At 38.9% G+C, this 18,045-nt stretch overlaps 1 pseudogene; it reads left to right on the top strand.

Annotated features, from left to right (window-relative positions):
- Window positions 1–6,497: 6,497 nt before the first annotated feature.
- On the top strand, window positions 6,498–8,106 carry LOC135696998 (uncharacterized; annotated as a pseudogene).
- Window positions 8,107–18,045: the final 9,939 nt, after the last annotated feature.

Raw genomic sequence — 18,045 nt, 5'->3', positions numbered from 1 at the left:
GTCAGGTTCATCGACCAATTCAATAGATTGATTAATCAATGAAACACTGTCTACGAAATAATCATTAAACTTAGATGCAATTACTTGTTCTGACTGTTCTAATGTGCCATTAAAAGTTATGGACCGCGGTTTGCAATTACTAGGTTTTAATAAAGATTTCAAAATTTTCCATAACTCTTTGCTGTTGTTTTGATGCTGATCAATCTTCCTTTGAACATATTCACAACGAGTTTTCTTTATCGATTGTGAATACTTATTACGCGCGATTGTGTACCTAGTCCAATGATTGTCATTATTAGATCTACAAAACTTTTTGTACCATTTGTCCCTTTTCCGTTTAAGACGCAAAAGATCCAAATTGTACCAGCTGTTCGAGTTTTTCAAAGAAACAAACTTTTGCTCAACTAGTTGATTGGTACACGTTTTCAAAGTGTTATTAAGAACAGCTGTAGATTCATCTAAGTTACCGTCCGCGAATGGAAAATCCAGGCTTCTCTCAACAAGGTTTGAAACAGCTTGCTTCGAATATTTCCTCCAGCACTTCAATTTTACAAAATTATCGTTATCGTTAACATGGTCTAAGACATTAATCACTAAAGTCTCATGATCGGTTATTTTCAAATCAGTATCCGTAACTGAACAAATGGAATCAAAATTGGAATAAACGTGGTCAATTAAAGTTCTACTGTGCCTGGAAATACGCGTATATTCATTTACCGTTTGCTTTAAATTAAAAAACTCAGCTAAACGCTTCAAATGATTCGAATTATGGTTATCACGCCAATTAATATTAAAATCACCAGCCAATATATTTAATTTACTAGAATCAAGGAATGTCTCGAGCCAGTTCTCTAAAACTTCAACAAAACGCTGGTCACTAGAACTGGGAGAATGATACAAAACACCATAATTACCCATCTTCATGCCACGTACAACTGTAATGCCCAAGAACCAGTTGCCATCAATAACTTCGTTGGTACGAAGGTTGAATTGAACTGATTCTTTGACATAAATAGCAACACCGCCAGTGTGTCTAGAATGTGATAAACAAGCAGCAACAATATATCCCGGAATACTATACTGATCAAAAGCTTCAGTTTCTACAATATGAGTTTCAGATAATAAAACTAAAAGAGGACGTTTTTTCTCAACAATCTGACGTAATGCTACGTAGTTTGTTGACAACCCCGCAATATTCAAATATAAAAAATCGAATTGATTCACATTCCTGGAACTTGGCTGCTATTTATTGAAACGCAAGCTGCTTTTCTTCTGATCAAAAAGTCTTTTATAGAGCAAACATTCCGAGCTAAATGCGGCATGGTTGACGTCCAAGTTCATTTTTCGTTCTTTATTCATTTTCAAACAATTAATACATTTCAATACAGTTGACGTACACTCCGACGTTTTGTGTTGTTGGCTGCACCTAGAGCATCTATCACAATTTTTGCAATCCATGCTCTTGTGCCCAAATTCTCCACATTTGAAGCATCTCAACACATTAATCGCGGGAACTATCGAGCACCGATCAAACCCTACATTTACTTTTTTCGCACATAACAAACATTTATAAGTATCGACATCGACTTCAATTACAACACTAAACTTGTTATAAGTGAAGCGTGGATTTTCAAACATGTTCACTACTTTTACATCATTAATAGCGATGTCTTCATTTTGACTTTTTAAGTAGTCAATAAAGACATCGGAGGAAAACTGATCGCTCATGCCCACTATTTTCAATCTTGGCACCGAAGTGGGAACAACAGCACTATATTTTTCACCCAGATTGCTTTCAATACCATTTTTCACATCACTTACGTTTGCTCCTGTTGCACACTCAACAATAATGGAGCCATCTTTACCATTTCTAAAATTACTGATTTTGTGTGTTTTTGGATCCAACTGAGTTTTTAAAAACTTACGAGTATCTTCGCAAGGTTGTTTGGACTCTTTCGGTTTAATCACAATGACTGGACGAGTCTTACGATTTTCTGGTTTGTTACTTTTACTATTACTGTTACTATTAGTTTTACTTTGACTAATACGACTATGTCTTTTTACAACATCCGCAAAACTCGCATTTTCTTGAAAAACAACATCATCATCATGATCACTATTACTAATTACTAATTTACGTTTTTTGCGTCTGGTATTTTTGTCCGATTCCGACTGAATCGTCCTAGATGAACTGCACGGATCATTCTTTACAGCTAATTGGTTTTCCGCATCAATTTTAAAAAATGAACTTTTCATATTATCCAATTTCTCACAAATCAAATTTTCAAGACCATTTACATTTATTCTAATATCTGCCATCCCGCTTTTAACCGCGATGTCCACCTGAGCAGCAATGTGATCTCGCATGCCAGTGATCGAGTCCGAGAGTTGAAAAACCTTCTTCATCTCTTCCTCTATCCTTTTGACGCGCGAGATCAGATCATTCTGCTCGTCACAACTCTGATCTGATAGACAACTATCACACTTGAACAGAATATTTGCATTATCTGCTATAAGCCTGGCCGCAGTCTTAGTGAGTGCCGCACAAGCGAAATGGAACGTTCCATTGCACGGACCTACACACGTAACTGGGAGCCCACTCATAGCAATAGACTGCTCGCATACATTACACACATCCATTCTACCAAATTAAACGCTAACACTGTTAGCAGCAGACATATACAGGGGAGGAGAACACAAAATAAAATTTTACCGCCACAGCTCACTATACAAATCAATAGCGCGCCGGGGGGAAAATACAAAATTAAACAAAAACTAGTTGCTAGGCAACCTTTCCTCTACTTATCCTGTTAGAAAAACACCACGGGCACGCGTTGGAATAATCCTTTCGCGGCACACGCCACTATTTCACACGAAATTATTAATTTATTTTCACAGCACAACTCAACAAAAACACTACTTTGTACGCCATACTACGAGGATACGAGTTGAGTTACACCTGATACAAATATTTCCTTAATCTACCCACGGCACACATTCATCTGGGCGAATGTACATTTTATCGAAAGCAAAAATTCTCACACATTTTTTCAATGAGCTGTTTGTTTGCACTAGTTGTAATTCTCTCTGTTCTTTTCCCGTTAACAATACTTCACTTTCGTTGTCGATCGCTAATGGTTTGTACAATAAATAATAAGTCGGTTCCGAGAATAAAATATGCATAATAATTCCATAGATATGATTTCCATTAGAATACATAGTAAACGTGGAGTCATCTGATTTTGTAATTTTTTTAGTTTTGTTGGGAGTTATTTTACTTCGTTTGAACAAATATCTATTTTTAATGAAATAATCTCTTTCCTCAAAATATTGATGATTGTATATATTTTCTACATTGGGAGGGTTAGTGAATTTATTAGTCAAACATTTGGCTTCCCTTCTACCAGATTTATTGAGATTTTGGCAGAAATTTTTTACTTCATCATGGTGAATTGAGATATAATCAGTATTTTCTTTAATATGTGCTAATGTGCAAAGCGTTGCTATTTGCAAAATAGGTTCCTTTGGGCCTTTAGCATATTTTTTCAAAACTCCGTTTATATCCTCGAAATTAAACAAAGAAAATGTCCACATAGGACCATAGTTACGTACACATAAGGGTATGTGTAGTAACAAGTGAACATTGTATTTCATTTCTCCTACACCGTACAATGTTTCAAATTGTTGAACGAATAAATTCAACTGAGTTTCACAATTTTTAATATCATCCTCCGTTATAGTTTTTGATAATAATGTTTGCATGCTCACAGTTAACAGTAGGTAATGATCGTAATATTTTTGTGGTAAATATTTTTTCAAACAAACTGAGCTATACAGTAGCAGCCAATTTTGCCACTCATTTGCTTTCCATGTTTTCCTGTCAGACATCTTGCGTGGTTTACGAGACATTTCATTGAAGGAGTTTATCGAGGTGAGGATGTGATCAATGTCATCCATATGTTTTTTTATGTACCATTCGTGGCCAAATCCACCTAACCACAAGTTGCACAGTTGCTTACAAACACCTAGAAGGACTGCGTGCATGTAATCTACAGGACAATAAAATATTACATCGAAATGCGGGATTGCGATCAAGCAAGAAATTCCTTTTATACCGCCAACAGGTGCACCATATTTAGAGCAGAGGTCCATGGCATTTATGGTCTCTTGATAGTTTCGTAATTGAATAGTCTGCATGAAACTATATCGAATCTGTTTAGTTTCTGTTAAAGTACCTGGATGCTCACAAAAGCCGCAGGCTTCGTAGCCATTAAACTGTTTAATTTGTTGCAATTTGCAACGTGCAACACTGTCCACGCAACACGCAACAGTAAATACTTTATACACCAGCCCTTCAAAATTCTCTAATCCTTTGGAAGCTAACTCCTGCAACTGGGTCAAGAATGGTTTCATAAAAATTTCCAAATCAGGGTCACCACTACTGAGCCACAATCCTGAAATTATGGTATTTCTACGTAAAAACCGTAGAGAAGGCGGTAAATCATTAATCGTAATGATAATGGGCCATAGAGATTTCTTAATATTCGAATTAAAAACTGCTACACCATCGGTATTGAAAGATATTGAAATCCGGTTCCCTTGCATCAAATTTTGTACGACTCGGCCTTGCCTAATATCATCAATGAAACGACCTGAGGTTGTCTGAACGTAATCAGTAATATAGCTCCAGTTTCTTTGTAAAACTTTTTTCAGAGCCGATAGGATGTCGAATGATACGAAATACTCCTTATGAACACTACTGCAAATTTCACACGATTCTGTATGGGCTTCTCCAAGATACAGTCCACATGATTTGCATATGTAGTGACGAGTGAAGTCGTTAGCCGCAAAATATTTGGAGAAGGAATAAAAAGTCCTCGGTAGCGAAGTGTAGCCTACGATTACATTGATCATGTGCAGCAAATCCTCAAGTGCCACATTGGTTAGATTATGTCGCATGAAAATGTGCAGAAGCATTAACATAATCTCGCTCTTTGTAATCGTTAAATTCTGGTGCAATAGTTCGGCTGGGTTGATATGTTCGGCCCTAGGTTCGTCCTATAAATGAGACAATAATAACACAACATTACAAATCTTCGAAGGGTGTTAATTTGCTCTTTCAATACTCATGAATAAAGTTTAAATTTAAAAACATCAAAGAGTAAAAATAACTAACCGCTTCATGGTCGGAATATTCAAACGTATCAGAATTAAAATCCGATATTGACGACGTTTCACTGGGGTCCGAATATGCATCTGGTTCCAATAGGCCAGCATTCTGGTCCGATTCCAAAGCACATGAAAAAGGTTGTGATTTTGGCATAGCTTCCACTTCAGCAAGGCTATCCAAATCTGTATCGCTTGGTATATCAACATTTGAATCCAGGCTTGAACCGTTTTCATCGGGATGAAATTCTGGTACGATTCGAACGGGAATCTAAAATGTTGTTTGTATGTTTTTTATTAAATATTTCTTCTGTTCTAATTTAATGTTCCATTAAGCTACCTGCTGCTTATAGATGTTAGCTGATTGTGCTGCTACATTAACTGGCAGAGCATCATTAGTACCAAAGATACAAATTTCTGGTCGACGTCTTGGATGTTTTTCCTGGTGCCGGTCGATTGGTTTCTTCAAAAAAGAACTGAATTAGAATGCGTATTGGATAATTTATATATTACTACTTACCTTACGACACCGACGAGCATATGGTGTGGATTGGTTTTTGTAGTATAAACCATTTCGCCTCGAATTTCGCATACTATTAAATTAAAGATTACTATGATCTCAACAGAAAATGTCAGTAAACGATTGACTTGATTGTGCAGTAGCAATGTCACGAAGAACAGGTCCCACAATGTGAATTTGTCACTTCTTTCTTTCTCCTGCTGATAATATGCAACGAAGAGTTTGACGTCACACTCATCGTTGCATAAGAGCAGCGCAAGAATGAAAGACATGGCAAATTTTCATTGCCGGACCTGTTATCCATGACATTGGTGCAGTAGTGTGCGCCGATCAAACGTCAAAAAACTCAATAGAGTAACTTTTGAATAAGTCTTATTGACATCCATTAATATCAAATCCAAATAATTCTTCCATTTTAATACGGTGAATATGTGAATGTGAATCCTCAATCTAAATTCTAATTATAAATTTGGCATACACTGGAGCCGGTTTTTACGCGAGGGAACGTGCCGCGTAAAAAAAACTTCATTAGTAAAAAAACGTGTGCATCTACAAAACCGCATATAAATCTGCGAAATTCCCAAAATCCGTTAAAACAAAGCATAGGAATAGTGAAAAAATGCGTAAATTCCAATGGTGTCCACACTTCTTGGGTAAATATGAAAAAAAAAAATATGTTCGAGTGACGACGTAATATCGGACCTTTTCAAAATGTATCCTATGCAGCCGTTGCTGTTGGAGATTTGCAGCTATCCGCCATTTGTAAAAGAAACTCGTCGGTTTTGTGCGTGAGCTTGAAGCCCGAATTAAAATGCCCCCAAAAAAGAAGGCACAGTGCAGAGAAATAACGAAAAATGGTAAGACAACTCCGAATATAGTAAGTGCATCGTTTTGTTATCATTTACTTTTAACTTTAGAAGAACCAGCTCGATCAACCAGATCATCAGTGCAACGTAATCTTGCCGGTGCCAGTGAGAGGGCCCGAGCGAGGGCTTCTAACCTTACTTTTCTGCAGGCAGCTGTAGGTATTTGCAAATACTTGTTTATTTACAATTTTTGACACTTATGTTTTTATTTATTTAGCTAAATGCAGTTAAGACAAAAAATCGCACCCAAGACAGCAGCAGTGGCCTAGCGGCAGTGAATCAAGCTAAAAGCTCCAAAAATTTTGGACAAGTTGGTGATGACGAACATGATCCGCTTAATTGAGTCAAAAGGACTACGAAGAGATTTCGGAAACTCTTCCTTCAGTGGTAAAACCACTGATTTTTCATCCACCAGCATCACCGTGTGCCCAGTTGTCAGCACCGAAGTCTACATTCCGTTATCCCGAAGTCTGCATTCCAGTGTCTCAAACTCTGTATCCCGGTGCATTGGCAAGCACATCGACGTCACTCCCACCGGCATCATCGCAAGCATCAACCAACCAGTCTCCACCAGCTGCTCATTCTGCATCGCCAGCATCAACATACCAGTTATCGACACCACTCCTACCGACATCATCGTGTTATCGACCGCCAGCTACTCCTGTTGCAGCTGCTTCTTCTTCGAAAGCTTTCAAAGCGTTGTCAATATCTCCAGCAAGGTCTTCGTTGTCACCCAATATTCAACCTGAATCTCTGCCATCGCCTTCGCGAACTGCGTCACCACCACAGTCACCACTACAGCCGATGAATGATTCAACAGACGATTCCGATACAGACGATGGAAGCAAGGATGAAAAATATGCCAAACTTTTGGCCAAACATCAGAAGCAAGCGGAAATGTTGAAAGCATCACGAAAGAAAAATGTAAATTTCAAGTTACAGCTGGCCGAAATGAAGGATCTTGTGGTACATGCGGTGGCTGAGGCTAAAAAGGCGAGAATGGGTGAAAATGCGAACACTGTAAGTATTTTGGTTTTATGATTTGTAATTATATGTTGGTTTCTGATTGTTATCAACTACGATTTGTTTTCTTCGTAGACATTTCAACCTGATCCGGATATTAATATGCCCGTGGCGCAAATCGAGAACATTAACGGAATTTCGAAATCTGTTGCCTCATTTGCACAGAATCTGGCCCTTCATTTGTATGGAGCTCAAAACCTTCGAGAGAGATCAGTGAAGGGTCGTTCATCAAATCGAATGAAAAATGTTCCAAATGACAACCCTAATCGTCCCGGCATTTCACCAAAAAAGTTGGAGCTCATCTACGGTGAGTTTTTTTTTTATATTATATATTCTTACCCATCTGAAAATTTCTTGTTTTCAGCTAAAGCACGAGAACGGGTGGCCCTGGAAGTTGGATCGAATAATTTAGGGCAAATCAAAACTTTGTCCCATGAAAGCGTTGTGAACAAAGCAATTGCAGAAAAAATTGCTAATTTAAGAAAGGCTGCAAAAAATTCCGAAAAGCTCATGAATAATAGTGTCGCTTGATTTGAAATCTATCTTGATTTTACCTTTGCAGAGATGCTGTTATTTTTATTTTATTAATGGACGATTTTTGTTATACCTAACCTACAGCTTTGGTTGGAACAAAAAAGTTGTATTAAGTTTAATTACACCTGTTATAAAATTTGAGATCAAAACATCAGAACAAATAAAATTAGTATCGCAAACAGTATCAAATTTTTCTTGACTTTTATTACGATTTCACAACATTCATTTGTATTATTTTATAACAGACTAACAATAAGGCTTTGCATTAAAAAACAATTATTTAACCATCAGTTTTATTGTTCATTTTAAAAAACTGGTACAATAACGAAACAATAAAAGCTATTGTTTTGCTTTCCAAAATGTATGAAAAAAAAAAAAAAATTTAACTGTTACGGTAACTAACAACCCTACTTTGTTATTGTAAAAGTCCCATTTACAATAAATTGTATGGTTCAAAACAATATTTTGTATTGTGTTTTTATTGTAAAAGTGACATAGTTTTTTATTGTGCTTTTATGGTTTCCTTTCGTATTGTAACCATTAGATTTATTGTTTTTTAATAGTATTTTTTATTCGGGCAAATTATGAACAATTTAATTTTTGGTAAATATCACAATGGCTATTTCGTTGCAAGGCAAAGAGGTACATGTCCACATATAACTTCACTTCATTAGTTCCAATGTGAATTAGCTCGTGATCCTGGCCGTATAGAAGGTTACTATTTTTGGGAAAGTTATTCAAGTTTTTCAGATTATTATTCAGATTAGTTCAGAATCTACTCACTACGTAACGTTAGTGTACATATGAATGTCCTGTATAAGCCGTGTCTCAAGATCCGAGCCATCTAGGAAGTTGGCATCTTCGGCAAAGATGTTCTAGAAGCCAAGTCCTTTCGGATGAAGGACAGATAAGTTCAGAATTCATGCACTACAAGGCACAAACGTACATGTAAACTTGAGGTATAAGCTTTATTGTGAGATATTGATCATCTACACAGTTGCTGTCTTGTGAAAAGTTATTCAGGTGCCCAATGCCTATTGTATTGTAGATAAAAGATTATGAATTTTCTCAGTACGCAGCGCTAGTTTGCATGTTTAGTTAGAAAAAGTAGTGAGTAGCTCGCATCGGCCTACTTAGTCTGTACAATTTTGGAGTTGAGGCACAAAGTTTTCAAGGCACAGGACCATGTTTGGCTGTCCTGGGTTGAACCACAATGCTGAATGAAATTGCTTTTTTTGAAACGTAGTTTTGGTGGTAAGTTGTTCAACGTCATGTATGTTGACACATTGTCCCTCATGATTAACTGCGCTTATTTACCACGGCTTATATCGCAAATTAATTTAGTAATAACTGCCGTTTCGCATTCAACTATTTCTATGCAGTATTCCAAAAAATATTCTCTTATCTGTTGCTCTAATGGAAAGTAACAATAAGACGATATACCCATTCTGAAAATTCACATAAAAATAAACCTTTTCGGTGTCATAAGAAGCCGAGAGAACATAAGTAAAAGTGGTAAAACTTTCGGGAAAAGTTTTGCCTATGGTCAAAACATTCAACATTCTTATAAAATCCTCCAAACCTCCTTGGGTATGTAACAATTCAGTACCATTAACATTATGTCCTTGACACGAATGTTGTCATGAAATTTTGCCGATTGATCGTAGCTACCCGAAGGCTCCTGAAAAAAAGATAGGATGTTCACAGTTTTGTCTACCTTGAATAAATAAGATAATAAATACCAATCCGGAATATCATTCATCGTTTCCTTCGAGAAATTCTGCATGTATAAAATCTTCCAATTTTTCTGATTCGTCATCGGAAAAATCTACCAACCGCGATGAACTATCCGAAATAGATTAGCTGCCTATTGCTTCTGAACCAGATGAGGAATGAAATTCCATCGCCATAGGAATCTCATGACCTGTATTTAAGTTCTGAGGATGACTCTGAATGTTTATATCCGGATCACTATCATTCTATAGTTTTCGATTGGAGTTTTGAAGCTCTCATCAGATGAACTGAATCACTTCGTATAATGAAATGTATACGGCATATTGTCATAACTGGTATCATTACATATCAGGCGTAACATTTGATAACGGCACAAAAGCATTTGTAAACAAACTTTCTAAGGCTCTTTACACGTGAACCAAAGTACGCCCACGCAAACCAATACCACTTGGTGATAGTTGTCCCTATCCGATGATGCTGTTGGGGTGCGTGAGCGTACTTTGGTTCACGTGTAATATGGGGTAGACTACCTGGTTATCTAGGTCCTCTAAATGAAAAGTTTTTGGTAGTCCCCTATCACAACCGCAAACAACTAACATATTTCACACTTCACATCCGCAATACCAATTGCATTGGAAACCCCAGCCATCCATTAAATAACATTCATTCTCCTGCCAAACCGAATCGACGTCTGATCCAACAACGAATCAATTGAGCAGCAATTTGTCACCTTACTCCTACCGATACCGACTGCAGTGACATGCGGGACCCACCACGGCCGCTGCCACTTAACATACCAACCCCCATGTAGTCACGACTTTAATCACCTTGTCTCACCACAGCCACAGCCACAGCCGGAGCCGGCCGGCCGGCGCAGTCCAAATCCGAGCAACAACCGCCGAAATCTACCCCATCAATCTTCAATTTGCTCACTACTGTGACAGTGGTCGGTTTTGTCGCGCGCGCTCGCGAGTCCAAGCCCAGGCCCAAACCCCCGCTTGCATGAGTCTCAAATTACATCACGAGAGCAAGAGCGCTTGATTCCATCGGTCAATTGGGGCCCAGAAACAAAAGCAATACGAAACAACAAAAACAAAACTCGCGACAAGTGACAAAAGACACATGAGGAATACGAATCGAGTGAAAGAAGCAAAGGGAAGAAAACAGTTTCCAAAGAGCGCAAGCAAAGGGGAGAAAGTGAGTTCCGCAGTCCGACGGGCGATAACTCCTTCGCATTTAACCCCTTGCAGCAGGGTCCAGTGTTCAGGTCTTCCAGCCACGCCATCCGGCCGCCCCCACCGCCATCCATGTCGACGTAACATGAAACTCTCCTCGCTCGCCACATATAAGGGGACACAACAAAAAAAGGGGAACTGACAAAAAGCAGCCCAGACCTCCTCTCTCGGTTGGGACATTGATAGCGATTTACAAGAGTCCCAAGTCCCGAACACACCTGCCTGCTTCGCCGGCACCACACAGATGAACCCGGGACCCGTTGACAAATTATTATGTCAGGAAAGATTTTTAATTTAAATGTTACAAGTGAAACAAAAGAGACAAATAGAATGCTAATGTAACACCATCACCATCGCTTAATATATCATTCGAGATTGATTTTGTATACAAGAATTTATTTGAATATCTTCATTCTTAATCTTTCGGGGCGCATTTTCGCCGCTCGGGATGCAATCTCCCTCTCCAAAGACTGGCTGAGCTCGTCGAAGGATGGCATCTGGTTGTTGTTGGTGTGCTGCTCGAATCGACGTTGTCTTTGCCGTCTCTGCCGTGCAAATCGACGATTGCAGGCTGGGATCAACAGAGGCGCAACAGAGGCGTTAGTAGGTAAATCGTCGGTGCTAATTGTTTAGTTAGTCGGGGTTATTAATTTTTAAACGAATGTAATACTATTCCTGTAGTTCAACTGACTTCAAGCCCTTAGCGTTCATCCAATCCCTGAATACGCCACTGCGCTTCAACTACTACTTCTTGTATCTACGAAAATGGCATCCCAAGACGACGACGGGACGAAAGAGGAACCGAATTGTGCATTCTGACCTGCCTGAATTACATCCTGCCTGCCTGCATGCTCTGCCCCCAGTCCCCTTGCGTGATCTCGTGTGCTGCAGAACTCCATCCGATCGATGCAACAGCGTGGATGAAGCGATGCAGTGACACTTGTTATGCACCTTTCTGCTTCTGTTCCCGAGCTTTCGAACAAATGACCGGCCGGCCTTTCGGAAACCGCGATGGTGAATGTGCGGTTCGAGCCAAACGGACGAGACGGAGAGAACGAATGGTTTTATTTAAATCAGACGAGCATGCTTCATGATGGACTTGCCGTGTGCCGTGCTCAGTCTGGATGATTGGAACGAATTGCAATCAATTGACATTGTCAAATGCCAATCGATTGAACAAATCAATTCGCTTCTCACCATCTCTCCGTCGATAGGTGGAGATTATTCAACGAGATACCCGCAAATAATCGAACCTTGTAATTTCCTTCTTACCTAACGATCACTAATATACTCATTAGGCCTCATATGATTGCCATATAATTTATTTATTTCACGTAAATATTTAGCTTCCCATCGCGAGGGTGAGAGATGGAGAGAGAAAAAAAAGCGTGGCTCCAACATGATTCAAACATTCAGTAGCAGCCACGACTCTTGACCAACCGACTGACCGACCGGTCAGTAAGTAGCCACCCAAGCCACAGCAACGGACTCTGTGCAGCAAAAACGTCTGAAACGAAACATCAATAAGTGAGAAGATGATGCTATAATTGATTTTTTTTTTCGTTCGCTCCCTCCTTGAGCAACCTCTTCTTGACGAGGTTCACCCCGTAACAGGAGGCAAACAAAAAAACGAGCGCAACGTGTATTAAAAAATATAGTGATTAGAGCGTTTATGTTTGCTTGGGTTTATTATCGATATTTTCGATGGTTTTTCTGAACGGATAATTTTGCGCGGATCAGTTCACAAGGAACTTTTGATCTTCAAGTGTTCTAGAAGGGGGGAAGTATCCTCCGTGAACATTCGCAGATCATAAATGATCCCATTATCGATTGAAGCAGAATGAGAAAATCGTTTCCCGACCGGAACAAATCGAACTCACTTTCCCACAAAGGACGTGAGTTCGTTGAATCGGGAACCGGTGCAGCGCGTAGGTCGATCAAAGCGATCTGATATAGGTGTGAAATTATTTCCAGAATCCAGCTGTTCAATTAAGGGTTCCGTTTAGTAACGCTGTCGATCCTTTTTTTTCCTTCCTCTGTTTTCTTGCCAACACCGGGCATCTATTTAAGTTCACTTTTTTTTTTCATTTATGACTGCACCACCACGGCCACCGGGGCTTGAAGAACGAATCGGATGCATGCATACATTCAAAAAGGATCATCTCCTTGAACGCCGTACGCAGAACGCTGTAAATTTGTATATCTAAATATGAACGGGGGCCTCTATCGACACCCATCGGGTGATCGCGATGAGGCTTGTTTGGTTTAATTGACTTCATTAGGAACACCAGTTGGTCGGTGTGGCATGTTGAGCGGCGTTCGCTTCAAAGACTGGCTCTACACCGAAGAGCAATGAATTGGTTGGTATAAAGGCAGGGCTCGGCCGATCGAAACAATTTCTATAAAAATAGAATACCTTTTTAGGGTCTGCCTCAACCTTCACGGAATGCCACTAGTGAGGCCAAGGCCACATGACTGCGTGGTCAAGTACGTATTAAGTACGCTGATGGAACGAGATGTGATAATCTTCGTTTGAGAGAATACTTTAAGGGTTACTTCCACTCACTTGCAAGTAACCCTGCGTTGGAAGCACAAATTTTTGATATTTTCACTATAGATCAATGCTATTTGAGTTCATTTCCCGGGTGCCAAATTAGTGTGCATCTGTTTTATTTGGTTCTATCATGTGCTCTGGGGATAATTGAGCAAAATGAATTTTTGAGGTCTACACAATATGAAATAGGTGGCATTCGATTCTCCTGATATTTTTACAGTGTGCTTTTTGAGATCATTTCCCCGACGCAAAAAGACAAGTTTTCAACTGTTCTATTTGCTTTTATTCTGTAGCTTAGGGATAATCGGGCGAAATTTTATTGAAATCTACACAATAAGAAGTGGGTGGCATTCGATTCTCCTGGAATTTCAACAATAGATGGGTGCTATTCGAGTTAATTTCCCGGGTGTTAAATAAATATTAAAGTGCGTTATTAGCTTATATCATATATTTTGGAAGAATCCATTGCCATTTGGCACAGTATGTAATGGGTGACAGCCCTTTCAATTTGGCAAGAATTTTTTCTTTCTTAATCCTCCGTTACTCGCGCCAACTTTTGTAACACGAGTACTCGCGCTGTTGTACTTTGTACAACAGTGTGAGTTTTCCATTGCCATTTTGCAGCCGAGCTACAAATCGACATGAAACCAACGAGTATTCTTTAAAAAAAAACTTGTTTTCAACTAAACAAGTTAAACTTTTATCACAGTTAAAAATGCGGATAATAGAGAAAATGTGAATTGAAACCGCGTGAACGGTGTCCGTACTACGTGGGATTTGACTTAATTGGTTACAACATGGAAAATCTCGAGATCCTGACCAGATAGAAAGTTACTGTCTAGCGCAAAGTTGTTCTAAAGATTATAACCTTTTTGCTGGTGGATAGTAGTTCAGAATTTTCTCACTACGTAGCGCTAGAATACATGTGAAATTATCGCATGTGATATATCTCGAGATCATGATCACACACTTAGAAAAATTGATGTAAATTTAGGTGCTCTGAAACTGACATATACGAGCGTCAGTTTTGACATAAAATTGAGTCATAATTCATTCAGCTCAATCAAACTTTCGAACTTTTCAGTCTCGGAGCACTTCATTTTACATGACATGCTTGTTTAAGTCTAATCCTACATGTCAAAGATGGATTCCGTCACGTGTAAGATTAGGTTTTTCTAAGTGTGCAGATAGAAAGTTACTGTCGTCGACAAAGTTGTCGATAAGATCAAAGCCTATTTCTTGGTGCACAATAGTTAAAAAAAATTCTCAATACGCGGAGCTAGAATACACGTGAAATTCTCATATAAAATATATCGAGATCCTGACCAGATAGAAAGTTACTGTCTTCGGCAAAGTTGTTCAGAAGGTCAAGGCCTTTTCGTTGGTGGACAGTAGTTCAGAGTTTTCTTACTTCACAGCGCTAGTATACATGTAAAATTCTCGCATAAATAAAATATCTCTAGATCCTTACCAGATAAAAAGTTACTGTCTTCGGCAAAGCTGTTCAGGAGATCATATGTAGCCTTTTTGCTGGTTAACAGTAGGTCAGAAACTTCTCACTAGGTAGTGCTCGTATACATTTTAAATTCTCGCATGTGATACATCACTAGATCCAAATTCTGAACTATTGAGCACCTAGCAATAGGCTTTGACCTTCTGAAAAAACTTTGTGAAAGACAGTAAAGAGAAATTCTGAGCTACTGTCCACCAGCAACAAGACTATGATCTCCTGAACAACTTTGTCCGAGACAGTAACTTTCTATCTGGTCAGGATCTCGATATATTCCATGTTGTAATCAATTAAGTCAATTCCCATGTAGTATGGTCACAGTTTACGTGGTTTTCATTTACATTTTCCTTATTATCCGCATTTTTTAGGTGTTTGCTGTGATCAAAGTTTAGCTTGTTTAGATCAAAACAAGTTTTTTTTAGGAATATTCGTTGGTTTCAGATCGATTAGTAACTCAACAACCAAATGGCAATGAAAAACTCATGTGTGTTGTACAAAGTATAACAACGCGAGTAACGAGGACAATGTGTTTCATTCACTTTTGCAATTTTTTTTCATCTCACATATCAAGAACAACATGTGAAAAGGGCATACAAACTTTTTGTAAACAAACCTTCTTATGCCCTTCTCTCGCCACTTATATGACATCAAAGCAAACCATCAACATTAACAGGTAGGGGAAGCATTCCCCTTCCCGATGATATTGTTGGTTTGCGTAAGCGACCTTCGGTTGGCGAGAAAAGGGCCTATAAAGGTTTGTTTACAAAAAGCTTGTATGCCCTTTTCACAGGTGGCTCTTGATATGAGACTTTTTTTCCTTGATTTGTTTTTCGTCGATCTTGTTTTCCGTGCTGAGCACCAATGCTAAAGATGCCAGGGAGGCAGCTCCCACACCTGCACCCTACCTATCGACCCATCAACTCATGAACCGGGGACCAACGGCTTTACTTTCTTTCCGAAGGATGCATAATCAGAGATGTTATGCCTTAGAACATCCCGGCGGCGCCGAGTGGGATTGAACCTACTGTGGTGAGAGGTAATCACGCTTACCACTACACCACCGGCGCCGCGACATATAAAATTTAGTGTCTATTGGTTTTACAGATTAGTTTAGATAAATCTCATGCCGTAACATTGATCACTGAGATTCAAAATTAAGCCTAATTGTGATTTTATTACAGCGAACTGTCCCATACTCTATATTCTGTTTCATGATATTTTCTCGAAATCGATGATTTAAAAAATTCTTTCAAATTATCAAGCATGCTTCTCACCCTTACTCGATATCTTTTCTAATTTCCCATGCATTTTACCTCTCTTTTTCGATTTAATACTTGTTCCATTTTTTTTTTAATCTTTATTTTAGAGATTTTTAGCCTGAGGCTAGTTCATCTCTTAATACTTGTTCCAGATAATTTTATATAAAGTTGTAAATAGCAGTAAAATTGGTGATTGTGATTCAAAATGGAGCTTCATTGTGGTCTACTAAAAATATTGCTGGACAAAATTATTAGCAAATTTTTAAGTCATTAAATAAAAAAAAAGAATATGTTTCTTGATTAATTGGTTAATATAACATTAAACATTAATTCTAATTGGATTCTTCAATTTTGAAAAAAAAAATAGGTTACTAAAGGCTGAACAAAAAGTAAATTGGTACGCCCCTTGCGCACCACTAGCACGCCTCTAGTGTTGGGAATCGAAAATCTTTTGCAGTGGTTTGTTAACACTTCTATAGAGAACAACTGGTGCAAGTTTGTTCAAAGTAGTCGATCGCGTTCAGAAATAAAGTCAAATGGAACTCGAAAGAAGAAAAAATATTGTGCACATATTGAAAATCCGAAATGGTCCGGTTACAAGCTGACTAAAGTGCTGAAGATGCCAAAAACAACAGTTTGTCGAGTGCTTTAAACCTACAAGAAAAGCCTGAGTGTGGAAAGGAATCAGCGATCGTCCCAGAGAGCGTCGGCTGCACTTTGATCGATGACAAAACATACGACAAACTCGATTTTAAGCAGCTTCCCGGTCAAAAGTTTTACATCGCGACTGGACGTGGGGATGTGCCGGGAAGATTCAAGTTCGTGTTTGCCGACAAGTTCGCGAAGAAGGCCATGATTTGGCAAGTGATTAGCAGTTATGGCCTGAAAACGGAACCATTCGTCACATCCTCGTCATCGTCATCGTCGTCCCAAGTTTACGTCGAAGAATGCCTGAAAAAGCGTGTATTGCCGTTCATCCGTAAGCATAGGGGTAAAGTCATCTTTTGGCCCGATTTGGCCAGCTGCCACTACTCCAAGGTGGTTCTGAAGTGGTTTGCTGCCAACAAGATCGATTATAAACCCATTGGTAATAGAAAACTTTAAGAAGCTGCTTGACAGAAATCCTCAAACAAGATTCATTAGTCTCTTTTACGAGTACATGACGCTGGAGATTGGCCCTTCTTCATTCAATTCCTCTCGTGTTTGCTTCCAAGACTTTTATAGTTCCTCTGTAAATTATGATCTGACCATGTTGCAAGAAATCCGTGGAATACCAGATCACCATCGGTCGATGGTTGTTCCCTTAATTTTTGCAAACAAGTACCACCATGTCAGTAGCAATAGAAGTTTTTTCACCGATGGGTCAACTATAAACGCTTCCACTGGATTTGGAGTATTCAACGAATTTCAATAGCGCCTCATATCAACTGCAAAAGCCCTGTTCAGTATATTTTGCGGAACAAGTAGCCATATTCTACGCAGTAGAGCAAATTGCCTCACTACCTTCTGATCATTATTTCATTTTTACGGATAGTCTAAGCTCATTGGAGGCTATTCGTTCAATGAGGCCGATGAAGCACTCCTCGTATTTCCTGACCGAAATCCGAGCCAAATTGAGTACTTTATCTAACTGCTCCTATACTA

The sequence above is a fragment of the Ochlerotatus camptorhynchus genome, unplaced genomic scaffold (assembly GCF_037179485.1).
Source record: "Ochlerotatus camptorhynchus isolate MF236.1 unplaced genomic scaffold, CSIRO-AGI_Acam_v1.1 ptg000064l, whole genome shotgun sequence".
Taxonomy (NCBI): Eukaryota; Metazoa; Arthropoda; class Insecta; order Diptera; family Culicidae; genus Ochlerotatus; species Ochlerotatus camptorhynchus.
This window is presented reverse-complemented; position numbering and strand designations above follow the sequence as displayed.